At 38.9% G+C, this 23332-nt stretch overlaps 1 protein-coding gene across 3 annotated transcripts in view; it reads right to left on the bottom strand.

The window, feature by feature from the left end:
• ndst2a (N-deacetylase/N-sulfotransferase (heparan glucosaminyl) 2a) overlaps positions 1-23332 on the bottom strand; it is a 124847-nt gene that overhangs the window by 21732 nt on the left and 79783 nt on the right. For all 3 annotated transcript variants that reach the window (XM_082154115.1, XM_082154117.1, XM_082154116.1), the window contains exon 3: positions 16500-16582. The gene's annotated coding sequence lies outside the window, so the exon portion shown is untranslated. The remainder of the gene's footprint in view (positions 1-16499; positions 16583-23332) is intronic.

Genomic DNA, 23332 nt, shown 5'->3' with positions numbered 1-23332 from the left:
GGAGGGAACTAGTTCCTGTGGTGCTGCATAAATTACCCCTCAAGACTGCCATGCCTCACATGACCAATATGACCTCTGATCCCTCTGAGCTTTTATGAGGGCCATGTGGGGTCTCAGGTTTTCATCACTTCAGTTTCTTTCTGCTCTAACCGAATTACGCCAGAACAACTTAATTTTCTGAGCTGTCAAGATACAGGAAAAACCTGTATCTTGACCGCTAACAGAAATCAGATACAAACTCAATCAAACCAGCAGCTGTGAAGTAAATGCATTAGCACTACTTTATCTATACCAAACTACATTTTTACAAACAAACAAATAAATAAATAAATAAAGTTAAGGCTTTGATAGTGGTTGCCAAGGCACTGCTGCACAGTTGCTAAGTTGTTTTTCGAGTGGCTTTTTAACATATTGCTATGTGGTTGCTAGGGTGTTCTGGGTGTTTGCCTAATGACCCAAGTCAAAAGAGTCCACCTCAAAGTCTCTATTATGTTGTGCTCCATATATATAGCTTCAATGGATGTCTATGTGATTTATTCACCCATATTACCATCAGTCTGCAGTCTTAGAATAGTGCAACTCTAGAATAGTGCAACAGTGATTTGAGGTTTCTTTCATTTCCTTAGCACAAATGGTGTGGGACACGTTACACACCAAATTTGAATACGTGTGGTTAGGGGTCTGTTTCAACCTCTAACCCCAACTATGTGCAAATAGTGATGCTTGCCTTGGCAAACAGCCTTAATTAGCCTACAGGAGTCATGGTGCAGTGTAAAAGTGACCAGCAGGGGGCTTCCACACACAATGCGCAGAGAATTAAGGTCTCTGGGCAAAGTGGAGGAGGGGGCTATCATTGGGGCCCAAGGTCATATTGTATTTGAGCCACAGGTGAGCAGGCCTCTGGGCATCATAGGCATCCTGCCTGTACAAACAAACAAACACACACACACTTGCAAGAAAACCAGACCGCTTCAATCAATACTACGTATAAAAAAAAGAACACTTTAAACTGCTACTATGTGTGGAGAAATTTAATGAGCCTGCAGCTGACCTGCTACATCCAATTTTCAAGAAAAAAACAAACAAAACAGAGCGCTTCTACAATAACAAAACGATTTAACAGCAGAAAAAAAATCTTTAGATGGATTCAATCCTGTGGGACAATTAACATGCAAATTATTTGTAGAATTTACAAGCTGTGGGGGACGCTTGAAAAAACAGCTCAGCTTATTTTTAATCAAAGGAAATGTTTTAAAACAGCTGGAGAGTGTGGCTTAATCTGAGCTATAATTTTGCATCCCTGAATTCGAGACGACCGCAGGGTGACAAACTCAATGCTTGCATGAACCACAAATGTTTGGGACAAAGAGATGAAGTGAGGACCCTCTCCTCAGCCTCTCTGTCCCTGCAACCCTAGGGTCAAGCCTTCCCTACCCAAACACCACAATGCTGACCGTCAAATTCCACAGGCCGCTGCCCCCCTCTGATTATTCACCATGAATAACACACCAAATAGACTCAACTCTAGTGCATGAAACGCATGCCGAACAAAAACCAAAGAAGAAAGGATAACCCCCCACCCCCCACCATTTGTCTTCTTCATGGCATTTCTGATTTAAGCTGAGAGGGGAAAAACAGAAAAAGAAATCAGAAAACTAAAAGTCAGTTCCATTTTAATCTTCCTGCGAGCTGAACTCTGTCTATCAAGTCTGTGAATTTCTTTTAGTGTGGATGGAGATAAAAGAGCTTTGCTGCTTTTCATCCCATTCAGACATCAATTGGGCATATGAAGTGCGGCTAAACTACGTCTTTAAAGTGTTTGTTTTACCCGTCCATTTCTCAGAGTGCTATGTGAGAATGAGGGCAGCGGTGCTGATAAAGCTCTGCTTGTGTTTGGCTTTTGAGAACACCGGCTTCTCTCTTTCTGCCTCTCTGAAAATAGTGCAAAAACAGAATGTATAATGAGTGACTGAAAAGGAATTACCCAAACTAAGCTGATTTACTGATGTGAGTTGCATGCTGAAGAGCTCTGGCAGGATTCACTGTCGCTGGCCGCTGATAATTCTTGCAGTGCATTCTCTGTTAATTGTGGGATTACAGGACAGCAATTAGCGAGCCAGACTTAACTGGAGAGGACAAAGAGAGTAAATAACTAACACAACTGGGACAAGCTTAAATCAGCAGTCTCCAAATCTGGGTCACAGTTTTTTATGAGAGCTACCATCTTAGAATAAGATGCAACATCTTATGGTGACAGTCAGACAATTGCGTTACAAGGGTGGGTAAAATGATGTAGTGAGTCTGCTAACTCGCTGTTGTACCTGATGATTTTGGAATAAATTACTTTAAATGCACTGTATCATTGTGCTAAAAAATAAATAAATAATGAGAAAATAGTGAAATTACAAGGAGAAATCTACACAAGTGTCAAGGAGTCAAACAGTCACCATCATATATGCAAACAGGCTGGTTTTAGGAACTAAATGAACAGTTCCATTCACTAGACTCTATGGATACATAGTATCAACATGTACCATAACACCACCTCTTTACCATAATGTAAAAAAATATATATATATAAAAAAATGGAGGTCATAGAAAGTTCAGTAAGTTTGGCGGATAATAACCGCGAATGACTTACAAGCTTATCAGATTTGGCTGTCAGTCATACATTTGTCTGTCAAATGGTCAGCTAAAGAATAGGCTTCCTTTTAATACAGTACATGAATTGGAATTTAAATTGAAATAGCCACATTCCACAGAAATTTGAAATGAAATGAAATGAAATGAAATTGAAGGAAGGAAGGAATCAATCAATCAATCAATCCATCTATCCATCTATGCTTATGGCCAATAAACCTTCACACTTAAAGACTTAAACAAATTATTTACATCTTTACATCACTCAAAGCAACATTAAAAGCTTGTCTTGACAAATCATGCTTTCCATGTAATAAAAAAAACCTTCTTAAAATTAAAATTGCAGTTCTACATTCTCAATTCAAATTCAAGAACTGAATCAAACTGGGAATGCCGCACAAGTCTCACTGAGGAAACAACTCCCTATGAGTGGCCACACAAGTGTGAGATTCATGACTCAGAGTAAAGTATGATCAGAAAAATCCTACTCATCTACACTTACTAACACTCTTTGTTAATTTAACATCAAAAGATTTTGAGAGACCAGATTTTGTTAGGAATGACAACAAGCATTGCTACGGTGCAATGGCTGGAGGGAAGCAGATAAAACGTTTCATTACAGAGAGAAGGAAAGAGTGATAGAAAAAAAAAAAACCTTCTATTAGCAGATTCCCACACTGAAAAATATTGAGGGCTAATCTCTCTCATTACTGCAGAATAAATATTTAACGATTAAAAATGGCACCTCATTAGAGGGGTGATTTGTCAAGAGAGCGCGCTGCAGTAGGCAGTCAGTCAGAGACGCCTCTTCCTCATTCTCTCCCAGGTGGCACCCGTGATGAGCCCACTGGCATCGGGAAGGCCATGTCAAAATATTTGCATTGCTGGTGAGAATGGCATGCCTATCATCCCTGCTAATCCAAGCTCTGGAGCGTCACCACAATACAGAAGTGCATGTGATCAAAATCATAATATGTGTGTGAGATAAAGAGAGTGTGCAGGCTCAGTTGCCACATGCTAACTGTGCTGTGACTGGGCTGGTAATTGTAAGTATATTTCAGTTGGCCAATTTTGGTCTAGAGATATTCAGAGGGGTAGGGACTGAGAAAGCAGAAAGCTGCAGCGACAAGAATCAAACTCAGGAGAGGCTGAGGACACGCCTGAGCTCCATTTACCTCGAGATCAAGTTGTTCCCGTACCGCAGCACCACACACGGCTGTTTGGAGAATAAACCATCCGCTCCTGCACGCTGCAGAGTCGAGCAAACCCGGCCACCCACTGTGTGTGTGCGTGTGTGGGATGGGGGACACGTGCCTGTTCCGAAGGCAGAATGAAGGAATCTGACCACCTGTCTGCTGGATGACCCCCAGGCCTCCCTGATCTCATAAGTATGGTGTGAAAAAGGCTGTTCATGCTGACCACCATTTGATCCCTAGTGGCTATATAGTAGTAGTTCACTAGTAGGTGTTCCTAATCGAATGATATATCCAATGGTATCAAGCGGGCAAGAAAAAAACTATCCTCAAAAACAAATGACTTCTGGTCTCTTTTCATTACAAATCGCTGCTAATGTGAACACCCTTAAAAGACCTGGAAAATACGATAGAGGCAGGGAGAGAGTGATAGGCAGAACTGTGCATCATTATTGAGAAGTGAAGGATGAGTGCAGGAGTAGAGAGAGAGAGAGAGAGAGAGAGAGAGAGAGAGAGAGAGAGAGAGAGAGAGAGAGAGAGAGAGTTGAGTCCTGTTTACACAATTTAACTGTCTTGGCTGCCTCTCATATGAAAACAGAATTCTGAGTGTGCAGGCCAAAGTTTTAATCAAACCAGAAGAGTGGTAAGGTCAGGGTTGGACATGTTACAGGCATGATTGAATAGTCAATTCATTTGAGAGCTACTTTAAAAAAAAATGTAAGTGGCCGAGAGCTACTCATGTAATACAATACTGAAATCTCTTAATATTCTCAATACAACTGGGGGAATGTAACTACCATACAAGTTTTAAAAACGGTCAATCCACAGACAAATGCACACAGCCTGCATAAAGTAGCGGTGCCTTGTTTTCACAAGCCGTGTTGACTTCCGTGAAAATGTGACGTCAGAACTACTCAGTCACCGCCTTCAGTCACCACCCTAAGCAATGCCCGCAGTCATTGCACATGCTTCCGAACAACATTAATATAAGAGACCAGTGGCTAATGTTTATTTATTCGGAAACACCACAGCAATTTAGTTCGACCTTAACCGTCTGTTCTGCACATTTCACAAGTGACTGCTTCGTAAATCAGGCACAGTTCAACGCCGGTTTTTCAAAGAAGCTACTCAAAGATTCTACAATCCCTACATTGTTGGGCCCGACCTCTTATTCGCAACCCGTAAATAAACTTCTAACACATTTTATGTTACATTATGGAACCAGCATAATCTGAAATTATAGTTTGTAAACGGATATGCTAAATTGATGCTGACGTGTTGTTTTGTACAGTCTATGGTTGCCACAAGCTTTGATAGAATATCTGTTGGAAACAAGACAAAATATGTTGTTTGTTTTCCTAAGTTACAGAAACTGGCCCTGTTGGTGTCTGTTGTTTTTATTGAGTTAAAGACGGTCAGACTGAGTTCACTCAGTCTCTGTGTCTTTTGTTTTGCTAACAGAAACTAACGTTTAGTGTACTTGCATGGGTACACATGGGAGTTTGTTTACAGACAGTTTAAATTAGCGTTAATGTGAAATCTGCATGAAGCATTGATGTAATGGTAATTATAATACTCTTACAATAACGGCGAAACAAAAAAACAAAAAACGACATTAATTACCATTTTGAAACGTCCTTTTGTAAGTGCGTTTGAGGAGGTGGTTGGTTGTCTCCTGTCGTCGCCGATTCGGGGTCTGAGTCCGGCTCGAACATATAAGGCCGGATCACATTTCCCTCAGCAATGTCCATCATTACAGGTGTTTTATTTATCTTACTTGTGAGCATCACTAAGCCACAGCAGGCTACAGCACTTAAACTTAATATCAGCTATATTTATAAATTTAAAAAACAAATTTCAAACATATTATTTTCAGCTTTAAAACATTTTTTTTTAAAAGTGTGTGGTGTGTTTAGCATGGATGATGTGTTCAGAGTTTTACAAGCGAGTATTTAGACAGCACTAGTCTTTGGAGTACAGCGTGTTTCCACTTACTGAGCATGAGAGAGAGAGGAAACTCGTCCTGAGGTTTGTCCTGAAAGCACAGGTCTGGTGGCAGATTTAGGACAGATTGCGGAGGTAGACTGTTGACCTCATCTGCCATTACACAGCACCCACATGTATATGGCAGTTTTTTTTGTTTTTTTTACCATGGTCTCGATGTCAAAATTCTGGCAAGTGAAAATTCTGAGTGACGAACTTTGGAAAACCACTAGCCACATTGGCTGGTGAGCAAAAAAAGTTAATGTCAAGCCCTGCTTTAACATGAGTAACTTGTAATGCAATATTCACGTATTTCGGTGAAAAAAAGTGCAATGAGTCTGAGCAGTAAGGGAATTAGTCACAGTCTATTGCACAAACTAGCTAATGCACCTCACGTTGTTGCTCAAAACAATGCATCCTGGCAGCAACATCACTGCTGATGTTGGCATGTACCATTAACTCTCAGATTGTTCTTTAAGGCAAAGTGTGGTCTAATACGCTAAAATAACTTGTTTACTTCTCATTTTCAAAATGTACTTGCCTAAAATAAAGGTGAGGAGCCTGTTGTTGTCTTTCCCTGAAACTCTTCTGAATAGTATGAAGTGAAACGACACCGTCAAAACACACTCAACAGAAGTTCCTCTCTACCCACTTCCAGTCAGAAACTTCCAGAACTTATTAAATAACCTCCAAATGTCTTTGAAGAAGACAAGAAAAGTGTCTTTTAACCAAGTACATCTCTGAGCAGAGGAGACCAGTCATCTTGAAAAGCCCTAAGAGTGGGATGCTATTTCCTCCTATCTTTATGCTTTCTGATGTCTGGCGGTGTGCAGACGAGGCAGCAGATTTGGAGAGTTGATGGCACTGTCCCTTAGCAATGTCCGTCCTCCTGGAGTGAAAGCAGGCTGGGTCGCTGAGGAGTTCACAGGAAGCTCTGATCAAAGGCAGCCCCTGAAGGAGCTCTGCTGAAGGGAGCACACTTTCCTACAATCGTCATGGTGACACTCAGCTGAAAATCTAGTAGAGGGTCTTACTGCCTTCCTACTTCTGTAACAAAAGCACTTCGCAAAAATAGTCACGAAAAGAGAACTGATCGTTTTTGATTTTCCAAGGCTCACACTGCCAGTGTTTGGAATTGATGACTGTATTTACTCACATTCGTCTGTACATACTAGGGACGAGCTTGAGTATTTGGAAAGGATACTAATGATCATAAAAACAATTTAAGAAAAAAACATTTAGTGAAGCACTAAAATTCAAATTCTGGCTGATAATTAGTTCATAATTATTTACAATGAATATTTTTCAAATGCTGTAACTGAATTTAGGGTTCACAACATTATAATGTACAGCATGACAAATTTACATAAAATTAATAAAACGAAAAACCCTGGAAAGAGTGCACACACATGCACAGAACGGGTTTCTACAACTAGACAGACTGCAACTGAATGGAACAGAACTCAGGGTCTTGACAGAGTCTTTACAAAACTGACCATTTTAAATTCCATATTAAAAACACAACCAGACACAGTGAAAACACAGTCAATGTAATGAAATACAGTGCATGCTTGTTTCAATATTGAAGTTAATCTGCAGCAAGTGCAGTGACATGCACTTTGAACGTTGCTTTAAGTTGGCCAGCTATGATTTCAGGTAATTTTTTATGCTTTAGGTTTGTAATAAAAGGATACAAGTTACTGAAAAAAAACCCCTGATACAATGATTTAATCTGACGCATGTACTGTAAATAGGGATGCACCGATCCACATTTTTTCACTTCCGATCCGATCCCGATACCTGAATTTGGATATCGGCCGATACCGATACTATTCCGATACCAGAGCTGTGTTTGCTTTAATATTATTATTATCATTATTGTTTATTTTATATGATGCTGAAATAAACTCCTCTCAACAGGCAAGTATGATAATGTAGGCCTACATATTTATGCATGTATGGTAAGTATAAGGTCAGAAAAGGAAGTCAGAAAAACAGTAAATCCTGTTAACAGGAAAAATCCCATTCTGAAAACAAATATGCAACTGTAGGTCATGTCAATATTTATTACATTCCCAAAATGTCAAATACTTGAGTCTTGAAATATAAGAAAAGTGCAAGTGTAAACATCTTACACACACACACACTATCTAAAGGGTGATCCTCGCTCCGATGCTGTAACTCTCTCGATGAATGCTCGATCAACATCAGCCATGTGCAAACAGACAAGCGGATTTCGCCTCAGACGCGCGTCAATTTCGCTTCAAACTTTTGCTTTTTACGAGCGTCAATTTCGCTCTGGGCGCGCGAATGGATTCAAAATATTCAAGCGTCCAACTAGACGCGGCAGACGCGAATTTGACGCGCTATTCGCGTTTGGTGTGAACGCACAGTAACGTGGTGCTTTTTTAAATGTTTGATTGCATTCGTTGTGTTGTACGACGCGTGGGAGCTTCAACGAGCTCTGAATTACGGCTTTGCAAACATTGCATTTTGCTGTCTTGCTCTGCGGTGTTTCCAGTGTGAAGAATTTCCACACAGCGGCCGCAAACTGCGGAATGGATTTCCTGAGCGGTGGCGTGTCTCATAACTCTGTGTCTCATTGAGCCGCGCCTCCGTTCAGGAAATCCATTCCGCAGTTTGCAGCCAGCTAGCAGACTAGCCGGCGGGAATCACTTTTGGAGTCATTTCAGCAGACAACGTTAAAGCGCAGACATGACTCAAGGATATCGGATATCTCCGCAGGTTGGATCGGGAAAATCCGATACGTGAATTACGTCCGATACGTGAATTACGTTGGTATCGGTCCCGATACCGATACTGGATCGGATCGGCCCCATCCCTAACTGTAAATAGTCATTTCCATTCCCTTATTTGCTATAACCTTGAGTAATGCGTGTAACCATTGTGACAATGACAATACTTCGAATTGTATCTTCAATGATTTAATATTTGATTCATATTGACACTTCGGCCCACTGCATTCATCCTTTCAGAGTTGAGGTGAAGAACACCGTTTCTGTTCATGCAACAAATTAATTAAACTCGCTCTTAAAAATCGACTAAAATTTAAGATTGTCTCCTCGGTCATAGAATGCAATTGTAACTCTTTTCTCTAATGCATTCAATAACATGCTCAATAACCGCTTTAAAGAGAGAAAGCAGAGACTGCAGAAAGGTGTGTGTTTCAGAGCATATTTGTGCAAAGTATATATAGAGAAGGGAATGGTAAAAATCTATATATTCTTGAGCAATGTCACAGTGGCCAATCACGGCCAGCTTCTGTCACCAGTGTCATCATGACAAGGGTATTTAGAGCTTTCTAATTGGTCACACTGTGCAAAGACACTGAGAGAGGCAAAATGACAACTGACAATTGATCCACTCTCGCTGTCAAGTTACACTTCCACAAACCGCCCACATCCTCTACCCAAGGTGCTATAGTAATACAGTGCAACAGAAAAATGTAGTTTGAAATTTGCATATAAAAGGGGGTTTGTAATAAAAGGATACAAGTTACTGAAAAAAAAACCCTGATACAATGATTTAATCTGACGAATGTACTGTAAATAGTCATTTCCATTCCCTTATTTGCTATAACCTTGAGTAATGCGTGTAACCATTGTGACAATGACAATACTTCGAATTGCATCTTCAATGATTTAATATTTGATTCATATTGACACTTCGGCCCACTGCATTCATCCTTTCAGAGTTGAGGTGAAGAACACCGTTCTTCGTGTGTATCTGATTCTGAGAGCGACCTTGCTTTCTTTCTCTACTCCGTATTGTCATTCTGTTTCTCTGGCCCGGGGTTTAGGACCCTCCCACATCCACCACAAAAACCAAAATGCCTCTTTGCTCCAATTAGAATTTTTTTGGCACAACTTCTCTACTGTTATCTTTTCACTTTGTATCTGTCTGAGGAAGATGCTTGCCAGTATCCTCCATTCATGCTGTGATCAATCCCACCATGAACACAAAAGTCCTGGAGGACCCCACAAGCACAAACTTGCCTTTAAACTACGTCTCTTTCTCTCACGCCACACAAATACAGGCAGACATCATTATACAACTGAGGAGATGTGCATGCAAGGCCCCTCTGAATAATGAATCTTTCCTTACAGGGAGGTCTGAATTAGACAAATTAAACTGTAACGAACCTTTAGAGTAACGTCTTGCTGACAGAGCCCTCAATAGGAGGTAACGTCTTTCCCTCGCACTGGGTTTCAATGTCTAGGTGAGGAAACTATCTCTGGAGGTACGCTGAGTTGGTAAGGTGTTTGCTTAATTGGCACAGAGCAGGAAGAAGGACAGGAGAGGAGACAGGGGGGTGGGGGTAAGGTTCAGGGGCCACGATTCTCTTCTTGGCAGAGCTGATGGTACTACTGGGACCACACACACATATACGGGGACACACAGGGGAGCAGGCTTTTGTTAAGCATCGTCACTTCACGGAGCAGGACACTGAAGCATTCATACCATCTCTCGCTCTCTTAAACACTCAGAATACAGAGGCTGCAGAATAATGACAATCATTCAAGTACACTAACATGCCCGCTTGCAAGAGTATGCCTGCATTTACACACATTTGTACACCCACACACAGCCAACACAAACAGCAAAACAGCAAGATCACTACACACACACACACACGCACACACACGCACACAATGAGCATGTTGATGGACCCAAAAGGAATTTCTATGAAAATCTCTAGTTGTAACCCACAAGGATATCCAGATAGAGTTTAAGGGTGCACAAAATGTGATTTCTGCATAAATTTGTCATAAAATGTGATCTGATCTTCAGTTAAGTCAAGAGACTGCGTAAACCGATAAAACAAAGAGACATTTTCGTACCTTTAACGAACAATGTACACATTCACAGAGTACAGTGTGGAAAAGTACAGTATGAGAATCTCTAGGGTAATGACTTTCGCAAAAGCTAATTGGAGTCAGCTAACCTAGAGTTCAAACAATAAAAGTTGCAGCTGTTGGTCACATACTTTCTCCCGAAACTTTAATGAAAATGTAATGATGGAAAAACTAAGGGGATAGTTCACCCCAAAAAATCCCTCATGTCATTCCAAACCCATAGGACTTTCGTTTATCTTTCAAAACCCAAATTAAAATATTTAATGAAAACCATTGACCTTAAAAACAAATCCAGATAAATTCTTTCATTTATCTAGATTTAATTTAGACTTTTGTTCAAATAAAAACATTGATCAACACATATAATATAAGCACATCTCGTAAAGGTCGACCGATTGATCGGTTTTGCAGATTAATCGGCACAGATAACTGATTGTTCCAGCAGAATTAAAACATTCTTTTTTTTTATATTTAAAAAGTACAGTACATTTTCATGGTTCAGTACTGTGTTTCTTTTATTTTTGTAATAAAGTTCAACACTATTTTATGTGTTGTGTTTGTTTTCATTCAGTATCCATTTTAAAAACTATCAGTTGGGTTATTGGCCAGCATGGGCCAACCTAGTTATCGGCAAAATCCACTATCGGTCGACCTCTAAATCATGAATGGAAAAAAAACCTCGAACATACCTGCTTGGAGGTACAAGAACGAACTTCATTGGTTTTTGAGCTTCCATGTTCCTTTCATTACTTCTACATTGTCTTTATGAATTGTTCGTAGAATGGACTTTCAATGGAGGGGCAGAATTCTTTTAGGCTTTATTAAAAATGTCTTAATTTGTGTTTTATAGATGAAACGTCTTATGGATTTGGAACAACGAGGATGAGTAAATGATGACAGAATTGTGATTTTTGGGTGATTTAACTCTTACTAGTTTTAGACAACTTGCTGAAATATGAAATTATTGTATTTTGTGATTACAAACACTTGACGTCAATCAGCTATTTTCATGATTGGCGCAAGTGATAGATTATTTGGCTTAAGTTTCATTACATAGAGTCACTTGCAAACAATTAACCGGAATGAAAAACAATGAGCAACAATAACCATCATTTAAATGTCTAATTATTTTTGGATCCCAAATTGGAAAATGTTCAAATCTATTATAAAGCAAAATACTAAAAAGTTGACATTTTCATGAACCCAGAATAAAAAGGCATTTGGGAATATTAAGAATCAGTATCAGATTAGATCATTTAAATGAAGATTGTATTTACAAAATATCAATTTTTACCCAGTTCAACATCGATCGCAGTGATATAAAACTCCCCTCATCCCCTCAGGCTCAACTTCTACAGTCTAAACTTAAATCAAATCAACACCAGGGGAGGGGGAAAATGACAGCTCTCCAATTGGGTAAGAGAGTCATCGATCACAACGGCCCATGTCATTACCGTGACAGAGCTGCGCTCAGCAATTCAGCTCATATTCTGTTTAAGCAGAGTTCATAGGGGGATGAGGAGCACAGAGCGCCCGTTGCACAATACAGTAATGCTCTCATCTCTCTCTACCTGCTCTCCAATCAATGCCATTCATTGTCAATCAATTCTTTTATACTCCACTCAGTGGATGGGTTATTGGCATAGTATATAGTATAGACAAAGAGACAAAAGTATATGACAACAACTGCAGTCAGTTCTCAGTATCTACTCATTCAGTAACAAAGTCTTTCTTATTGTGCCAAGTCATTTTCATTATTTGAGTTCCAGAGTTAATACTCACAGGCTGTCAAAGAAAAAAACAAAACGAAAAAAAAAACTGAAGCAGAGTGAATAATATCCAGGAACAGAGAGGCAGCTGATGACACAGGTCGACAAATAAGCACACTGATGCAATCTCATCTGAGCAAACAATATCAAATCAAGATAATCTTTTAGTCTTTTTGTGTCTCTCTTATAAAACGCAGACCTCGGGCACGCACAGAGCTGAGCCAGCTGCATATTCTCACTGACAGATGTGCAAGAGCAGGGGTCTGCAATATTGGAAAAAAATACCATGATTTCGTTTAGGAAGATCACGATTCACAATTTTATTACGATTCTTCTTAACTCACTTAGCATACAGCAAAACTAATTTGCCTATTTAAAACATTTTGCCTTACAAGGTAACAAAAAATATAAAAGAAAAAAGAATGACAGACCCTTTAGGCATTTTGTCTTTTTTACTTTGTTATTAAAAAATAAGAACAAAAAAGCTAATTACAAATAATAGGACAAAAACAATAATATACAAATGAAATAAACATTGCTTTATTTTTTTCCAGCTACAGTATTTAACAGTTGCATTCAAGTATAAGAAACTGAATAAACAACCGTAAAAATAAAACACTACAGACTTCACCCTATAAATAATATATTGATTCTTAAAGCTACTAAAGTTTTTCAGTGATAAACAATAAGAGATTTATTTTGATTAACATTAATGACAAGCGACAGCATGTATATTAGGCCACATTATAAGACTAGAAAAAGGCTTTCAGTGTGCGTGCGCTTATAACATGTTTAACTGGCAGGCTTTACAAAGCATGCAAATAATATATTTTTTTTAATTGCTTAGAACTGCAATGTCACGTGAACGTAAACGTGATGTAAATGTATGTCGCATTACAGTATGTTGGGACGGGGGCGCCTCACCACAACTGCAACTGACAGAATGTGCACTGTAGCACGATACTATATTTCTTCAAAAGCAGATTGTAGAGACATTTTAATTGTTCACAATCGAAAATCGCGATATTGCACATCCCTATGCTAGAGGATGACATCTAAGACCTGGGGCCTCATGTACAAAGACTTGCGTTGAATTCATACTAAAACATTGTGTACGGACAAAGCTGTAAATGTGCGTACGCACAAAAAAACCCAGATGTATGAATCTCTGCGTACGAAGGATCCCACGCATATTCTCTTTGTACATCCCAGTTAACGTAAAATTGAGCGCACATGCATGAGCACAACGCCCCACCCAGTCTCCTCCCTTAATTCAATTAATTTAAATATGGTAATGAGTCCACTTTGGCAAAAGAAAGCAGTAAGAAAATGGCGGCAAGAAACGAAACTTTACAGAGAGTGAATTGGAAGTGCTACTATCGGAGGTAGAAAAAAAAAAAAAAAAATATTTGGAACTTTGTCCTCCGGAATTAATAACAAAAGGAAAAAATATGAGTGGGCGAGTTTGGCTGATGCCGTCAATGCGGTGGGATCTGAAAGTCGCACTGTAGAGTAGGCTGAGTACAGTTGAGACACTTTTTGCGTTTTGATTTTTCACACAAAAATAGACACTGAAAAGAAGTGAATTTCCACATGACACGACACACGACATTTCATTACCTTGTAGACTAAGATATTATCAATCAATAATACCCACAAGTAGTTTATATTTTCCACAATTAGCTCATAAAAATAAGGTGCTTTTTGTCTCAGCTTTGTCTCAACTGTACCCATATCATGTGATACAGTTGAGACAGTGCATGGTACAGTTGAGACACCCCATTTTTAATGAGGTAACTAACCATTCATTGTAAATAAATAAAAAAATAAAGACAAATAAAGAAAATAACAATTGGGCAACATTTTTGTTTATTCATCCATTTATATTCATTCATTTTATTTAAATTAGCACTGGTTAAAATGTATAAAGCAGGAACAAAATATGTAACAATATTTATTAATAATACACAGTTTAAATATCACAAATATCACATTTTATTTTCATTTGCATCCTAATCTGGCTAATTACGGCGTTTAAACTGTTATCATAACACTGAACAACTAAACAATGTGTTTCCTAATAGAACTCTATCGGGGGTACAGTAGATGTGTCTCAACTATCCCCCGCTGGCCACCTCGCACATTTCTCTAGATTTTGCAATTACCTTGCATGACAATACCATGAAATACAGAATAACGTTTGTGGTGATACCAGTTACGTTTAACAGTCACATAAGGATAATAAACTATTCATTGTGGAGAGTGCATGGTGAAGTGAACGTCATATCTTAGAAAAAAAAAAAACTTTCCCCGATATCTTCGGATCGGAGATGCGTCCGTTTTTCAAATTTCCCACGATCAAAGAGGACACAAATACGCACGTGCACAGCAAAAATCACAACTTGTGCTTGCTGCGAACGCAAGTTATTTAAGATGTCTCAACTGTACACATGTCTCAAATGTACACAGTCTACCCTAAATGACCTTAAAAAGAAATGGTCTGATATAAAGGTGGACATTACACCAAAGCTGCCATTGCCATAGACTAAGGGTTGTATCAATTTGCATATGCTTTTATATGTTCTTACTTAATTGCAAAATTGATAGAATATTCCCATAAGGCTCGACAATATATGTCAATTATTTTATAAATTGCAAATTAATAGCAATGCTTCCCACAGGTGGTGGTGCGATAGACTTGTAGAACAATTTGTTGTGTAATGTTTGCAACTTCACTTCATTGCCTGTAAGAGTCGCCAACGGACAAAAACAATGAGAAATGTACGTACGCCAGACATGAAATTGGCGTGGAGGATCGCACATTCTCGCGTTAATTTCACTGTTCACGTAAGCGTGAAAGCTGGCGTACGCAACGTTTTTGTGCGTACGCAAGATTGATACATGAGGCCCCTGGAGAGCTTGTATTCTCTATGGAGGTCTGGCCCATAACCTGCTCTGGAAGTGTGCATGTGCTTTCAGACACACAAAAACTCCTCTTGGTTCTGGGGTCAATTACATTTAAATTTGATCAGCTCAAGAGGTGCACTGAGCACACAATTCAAGAACACGCACACTAAGTAGATTCAAAGAAAAGCCTAGTTTGGCTAAGTGAAATGTGACTTTCTGAGCCCTCCGAGTAAGCGTTAAGTGTTTCTGCAGATCAGTCACAGTGAGGTTTGGATGGCTGCTCTGCGGGACTGGCAGCAAACAGCTGAGTGAGTTTCATTCACTGTAGTGGAATTAAGACTGTTACCATGCCGACAAGCTGCTCGGAAGTGAGAGATGAAGACCATTTTGATAAGGGGTTTTAATGAATAATGATACATTTGATAAAAAATTTGTGCTGTACACGGTTCACACTATTACTTTTTTAAATAATTTTTTTGTGAGATATTTAGAGATTCTTTTTATTGTCTTTGTAAAAAAACAACAACGAAATTATTAACTGTATATGTTAATATAACAAAACATAATTTCGTTGTATTTTTGTACAATGACAATAAAAAAAACTTTGATCTGCATCAGATTTGTATAATAACAGGAACAATCAGTTTAAAGTCTGGAGTGAAACAATGACAAAACAAAACAAAAAAAGAAGAAAAAAGTTTCACACACAAAAAAATAAGTTCTCATTTGCAACAATACCTAGAAATATAATTTAACTATGAAATCTTAAAATATACAAATTTTACTAAAAATGTATTTATATAATTTTCAAACCATTTTAAATTTTAAGACTATCACAAATAGCTGATAACTTTACCATGTGATAGATTTTGTTAGCAGAAATCCAACAACGATGTCTAATATGTCACAGAATATTAAAGTTCTCATCATACAGGGTCATCCATTTTGAACCATAGGAAACCATCCAATTCACAAAATAAAATGAATAAATTAATTAACAAACAGAGAAACAAATTGAGGCCAATTATCCATAGCTAGTGGTCTTTATAACATGAATTCCAAAAAAGAAGTAAATTAGGGATTATTTTAGTGATCAGGTCAAAGAACAAGCAACGAAAAACAGCACTTACTTCTCGCAGCTGTTAAATCAGTCAGTGTGTTAGTTGATTTGTCCTTGGGGGAAGTGTGTGAATCTCAGCGTGTGTTCAGACACCTGTAATGAGGACAGAGAGGACATGCGGTGAGGATTTGATAGATGACTCCTGTGCAGTTGCGTCACTTTTGCAGTCAATATTTGCTCTCTCTCATTTGTGAGGTGTCTCTGTCTCAGACGGTCCACTTTTCTCTCCAAGACTATGATCTAAACACCATTGAATCGTTTTGTGTGTGCTGATGTACATGTATTGACAAACCATGCAGAGATAAGAACACACCCCTTAACCAATTAGAGACCATCCACTTATACTCATACACAGATAGGAGAGAGGTCCAAAAAAATAGCAATAAAAAAAGGTTAAAAAGTAAAGCCTTAGTTTCAACGACTATAATGGGAGATTTTAATAATTCCAATCTATTTGGGATTCAAGCACACGTTGCCATCTGTGTTTCAACTTAATTAAGCCTTGCCATTTTAAACATTCAAGCACAAGAAGACACGAAAAAGAACTCACGCACGCAGTGAGAAGATTTGTGTGTGCACTCGTCTGAAGCGTGCATACGGGCATTGAGTTCTGCATGTGTTTTTAATGATAATCAAACTCACTGCTCTTGACTGAATAGCTTTTGTAACTGTAATAATGATTACTCTTTATTTGTGTTATTTTAATATATGAATGTTATTTTACATTTGATTACTTAAAAAAATTCATTTCTGTACCTGAAAACTAGTTAGATACCAGAAAAGCCTGAAAAGCACTGTTTATTTTATTTGTATCTTTGCTCCATTGAATGTATTATTGCTGTTGCTTATAGTTAGATTTTTTTCTTCCTTGTTTTCTTTATTTTTATTTGACAGTAGTCCTCTTTTCTCTGACCCTGAAACCATGATGAAAACCGAACCATGAGTTAGTTTTATTAAGCAAAAACTGTTTGGTGGTTAGATGACTAGTCAACCATCCTGACCCATAGACACACACATTAACACAGGAAGTGCTAAGTGACACACTCGTCTCTCACATAAAATGGACCCAAAATTAAATTTATACATAAACTTTATGAACAGAAATACAATTATGAAAGAATGATTTACAGTCAAATCTGGCCACCGAAAACAAGTAGACCTCATGGTGATCTTCACAACAACCAGCATGTATCTGCTGTCAATGAGTGCATTTCAGCTGGAGCTTTATTCTTTGGCTGGTAATGCACGACAGGAGGCCGAGAGAGAAAACAAGGACACGTGGAGAGAGTGATACTGTGAAAAAGTGTGTGTGTGCACAAATGAGAGAGAGAAAGAGAGAAAGAAAGAGAGAGAAAGAGAAAGAAAGAGAGAGAAAGAAAGAGAGAGAGAAAAGAAGGAAAGAAAGAAAGAAAGAAAGAAAGAAAGAAAGAGAGAGAGAGAGAGAGAGAGAGAGAGAGAGAGAGAGAGAGAGAGAGAGAGAGAGAGAGAGAGAGAGAGAGAGAGAGAGAAGGAGGGCAGTCAGAAGACAACAGAGGAAGTACACAGGAAGAAGCCTTTGTTCTTGCTGATGCAGACTGAGAGTTTAATGTTTAATGGATCTCAGAAAGACAGAAGATCTCTCAGGAGGACCACCAGAGGGAACCTTAACTAGGATGTCAACTAATAACACGCCTTCACACGGGAGTAGAGATGGGTCACACCACGTTTCCACTGTCGGGCAAAAAAAGCGGGCGTGCTAGAGCATGCCAGAGCCAATCGCATTTCCACCGTCACTTCCGGGGCTTGAAGGGGCCGTTGGCCCCAATGAGGCGGAGTTTAACTGAGTCAGGAGACGGCAGCGCCGGATGATTTCATATACCAGCTGTCATCAGCATTAAAGGGATAGTTCACTTTGAAATTAAATTTTGGTATGTTTTAGCTTACTTCAAGGGCTTCCAAGATGTAGGTGTCTTTTTTTCCGCAGTAGTTTCAATTTTTATATTTTTAGGTCAAACCGTTCTTGTCTGTCAGTCATATAATGCAGGTCGATGGTCACTGTCTCAAAGAGCATGCACAGAGTCCAAATTAAAACAATTCTCCATCGTCCAAATTAAACAATTCCCCATCGTAAGCACACATTGATGGCCCAAGACACGAAACGAGCGGTTTGTGTGAGAAAACGAACAGTATTTATATCGTTTTTACATCTTGAACACAGCCACGTCCAAATGATCTGAGGGCGCGGGCGGGTATAGATATATACACTAGATGTCGCCTTGGCTACGGTTTCCAATGAACTGCAGTAGCTGCAGTAGCCGACATCTAGTGTATATATCTATACCCGCCCGCGCCCTCAGATCATTTGGACGTGGCTGTGACGATGGGGAATTGTTTTAATTTGGACTCTGTGCATGCTCTTTCAGGTGGTGACCACAGACCTGCATTTTATGACTGACAGACAAGAACGGTTTGACTTAAAAATATCAAAATTGAAACTACTGCGGAAAAAAAGACACCTACATCTTGGATGCCCTTGAGGTAAGCTAAAACATACCAAAATTTAATTTCAAAGTGAACTATCCCTTTAAAGACTTTTAAAATAATTTTAGCTCAAAACTCACTTTCAGACAGCAGTGAGGGTTTGAATACCTTCTGTTTGTGATCCGATGTGGATTCTGATTACCGTATAAGGCAGAAATATTTAAATGTGCTGCGAAGCAACTGGCCCGACGGTGGAAACGCAGTGTGGTTTTGGGCTTGGTGCAACAGGTCCGAGGCTATTAGCCCAGCCGTTGAAAGCCCTGGCTCGCACTGGCCCGACAGTGGAAATGCGTCTAATGTCTAATGTGTCTACATCTGCACTGTAGAAGTTAAAGATAGTCTGACTTCTAAAATGTGCCTCAAAAACCCTGCATTCTGTGACATTGAATTTAGCTGTTGTATGTAAACTTTCACCCTAATAAACAAGTCAGAGCACAAGTAAACCTTAAACCAGACCATATTAGTTGGCTAGTCATTCAAATAATCCAACAAAATAGTTGATTTAAATAGAATATGTAGTTCTGTTAGATGTTAAACAAGAGGGATGTCATTGACCCAACCACAAAAACAACAACATTTAAACCAAACAATTACAAATATGACATGTATAGTTAAACAGCACTCAACTCGTCTCTCCTTCACACACACACACACACACACACACACACACACACACACACACACACACACACACACACAAAGCGCACAAAACAACCTCTGCACAGTGTCAAGGTCCCAGTGAGAGCCATGTTCCACTCTCCACTGACTAATTCAATATTGATAAAGAAACTAAACAAAGCATGACTATCAGCGCTGTCAGATTCCCAGTACCAACAGTGAACAATCTCTCAACTCTACCCTCCCTCTACATGACTCTTCTCCACATTTATTTCACTGTTTCCTGCACATTCCTTGGCTTTCTCCAGTTATATTAAACAGACTTAAGGCTATTCTCAGATTATCATATTACCACACAACACACATTTTTTATGTGTATTATTATGAAGAGGGAATTTCACAAAGCGACAAAAGAAAACAACAAAATGACAGTCTGCATAAAAGAAAATCGACATTTATCACCATTAATTCTTTTAGGAACATAATTTCAAGTATTGTGAAAATTTTAAGACAACTCATGGTATGTTCTCCCTTACCTCTAATTAATACACTCATTGCTTTTTCCACTGTACTACATCTTTTTTACTACAAAAAAACAAATGATTTCTTAATTTTGTTTATTTTTTAATTAGTGTGAAGGCAGTAAATAAATACAACCAGGATAATATGTTTTAAAACTAATAATAATGCATTTTTCGTCCATTACAGTAATACAATAAAAAAATTTTGCATTACAATAACGGAATTGCCCCATTCCATTTCTGATGTACTTCCAAGTACATCACATTTCTGATGTACTTCAGGGGCAGTCATGGCCTAATGGTCAGAAAGTTGAACTGGTGACAAGGTGCCAAAGGTTGCTGGTTCGATTCCAGTACCGGCAGGAAATGACTGAGGTGCCCTTGAGCAAGGCACCTAACCCCCAATCACTCCCCAGGCGCCAAACAGGCTGCCCGCTGCTCCGGGTGTGTGTATCCACTACTCTGCTCCTAATGTGTGTGCACTAACTTGGATGGGTTAAATGCAGAGGTCAAACTCATGTGTCACTTTCACTTTTCACTTAAGAACATCGCACTACTTCTGATACGAAGGACAAATGGATTTGCAACGGTCGCTTTGTCGCATCCAGAGTAGATACAGTGTTAGTGTTTAAGACATTTTAACCAGAAATTGAATTGAAAATTCCATTTTTTTCCCTTTTAACAACTGGACACAAATTTACTGAATTAAACAATATTTTATAATATTGGTGTCATTGTATAATACTGCTTGACAAAAAAACGATCATATTTAATCTGTGCAGTATTCAGCACACTAGCATTTCATTCTGAACAATCATTCCTCTACAGATCCTTTGCCCTAACCCACCCCTACACAAACTCCTCTCATCTCAGTGTGACAGAACAGTCTATAGTTCATGCAGGGTGCTAATTGATTGGCTTAAATCCCTTAGCTTGTAGACAGTGTGCTGATTGGCTGAGTGTTTGACAGGAATGGAGACCCTTATGTCAGCCTGTAACAGCCCTGCATCATCAGACAGGAGCAGGACAAACTCCATCTACCCCCTCATTATGCAGTTTTTCCACTGACTGCCAGTTTGCACATGCAAAAGCACACAAAAGCCCACAGAGACCCAAAATGACCTTTCAAAGACACCCAGCACTCATTTCTCCATCACTGCACCATCAAACCAGCAGCAGCGGTGAGTGTGTGACAGAGTGGTTGGGATGGGATGCGTAACAGCGTATGGATGGCTGTGACTCATCGCTCCGGCAGGGAATCGTGAGAGAGCGGTGCGACGTCGACAGCGGTCAATATGCAAAGGAAGATTAGAAAATGATCATATTGAAGATTGTGCAGGGCTGTGCTCCTGTAGCAACACTCATAATCATGGGCATGTTTCACAAATAAAAGATGAGTGTAGGGAGGAGCGATGTAATAAATGAAATGCGCTTTTAAGATGCTGAAATCCCAGTGACATTTCATCAGCCAAAGAGCTGCTTCAGATTTGTGAGCTGCACGGGTGAGAATGGCACCGAGCCGGGGGCGTAGCATAACATGACTGCCAATCTGGTGACAGTGAATGACTTAATTATACCTGAAACCAATCCACGAGAATGAGAAACGTAGAAGAGAGCAAGAGTTATCACAAATCTTATCACAAATCAGCTCTGTGTGTCAGGGTGAAGGGAGAGACAATAAAGCCCACTCAGAAAACACTTTAAATTCATCAGTGTGATATGTGAAAGTGAAAGAAATGATTTGTTTGAATCATAATAAAAAGGCTGATTGAAAGGCATCACTACGGCACAGATATAGCCGATGGAGCTCTCCCTGAACAACCACTCAACCTATCTCAAAAGGCATTTCCTCATCTCAGCTACGCAGAGAAGATAAAGCAGAGGGGCGAACCTGGTGTCATATAGTCTCCTTATACTGACAAATACTGTCACTCTCTTCAGCATTGGACACAGCTTTTGCACATATCTGTCTCCAAGGCATTCAACAGCACGTAAGTCAAAATGTAGATTCATCCATCCATTATCCAAACCGTAGGTGCAAACCGTAGGTGCACACACACAAATGTAGGCTTGATGGCAAAATGTAGATGCGATATAAAAAAAACATATATATTTTTTTATTATTAAATAAGAAAGACACAATTAAATAAATAAAAACTTAATTTTTCAAATAAACAACAAACATTTTTAATATACACTATCGTTCAAAGTTTGAAAAAGATCAAAAGAGACGGTAAAGACAATTACACTGTTACAAAAGATTTAAATTTCCTATAAATGCTGTTCTTTTGAACTTACTTTCGAAGAATCCTGGGGAAAAATGTATCACAGTTTCCACAAAAACCTTAAGCAGCACACGTTTTCAACATTGATAAAAATAAATGTTTCTTGTGCAGCAAATCAGTCAGTACTTCAAACTTACCCCAAAACTTTGAATGGTAGTTAATTTAAAACATTGGTAAATCTTTTAAATCGAGCACTACATTCTAAATGGCTAATGAAAGCATTGGCAAAAATATTTCATAAATGAGCATGCAAGAGGCAGAGTCTGCAGGCACAGATTCCATTGTGGGACTGTACCTGCTCCTCTGCTGACTCCTATGCTCTCATGTGCTGTCATGTTGTCTCAGTTGAAGAGCTTGATGTTCGATAAAACACAGAAGGATCCCTGCTCATAAAATTAACATTTAGTCCCTATGGAACATCCAAACATTTTCATTGCAAATGTTTTGAGTTTTACTGTTGGAGGCAGGGAGCTGTTTTTTAGTGTATGCCAAGGAGAAAACAACCTCAGCCTTCACCAAAGTCCTCTGTTTCCAACTGCCAGGAATTTAAATCTGCAAATAGATTTTGTAGGTCTCAATAAATTCTGAAAAGTATCAAGAAAAAATTAAATTAAATCTTTCTCAGAGGCAAAGATGTTTGGAGCTTATCAGAGATTTCAGATGAGATATGCAAGTAGGTTCTGGACAATTTAGCTCAAATTATTTGGATAGAGAGACACTTCCTAAAAATAAAGTGCAAATTTCTTTAAGTCCGGAGAGTTCAGCCAAAATTCTGTCATCATATTCTTCCCCAAGTTGTTCCTGTGTGTCTGCCTTTCTTCAGTTGAGATATTGTACATAATGTTCAAGCTGCACTTTTTCATATAAAAAGCATAATACATAGATGGGCACATAAAAAT

The sequence above is a fragment of the Leuciscus leuciscus genome, assembly GCF_965113295.1.
Source record: "Leuciscus leuciscus genome assembly, chromosome: 22".
Classification (NCBI taxonomy): domain Eukaryota; kingdom Metazoa; phylum Chordata; class Actinopteri; order Cypriniformes; family Leuciscidae; genus Leuciscus; species Leuciscus leuciscus.
This window is presented reverse-complemented; position numbering and strand designations above follow the sequence as displayed.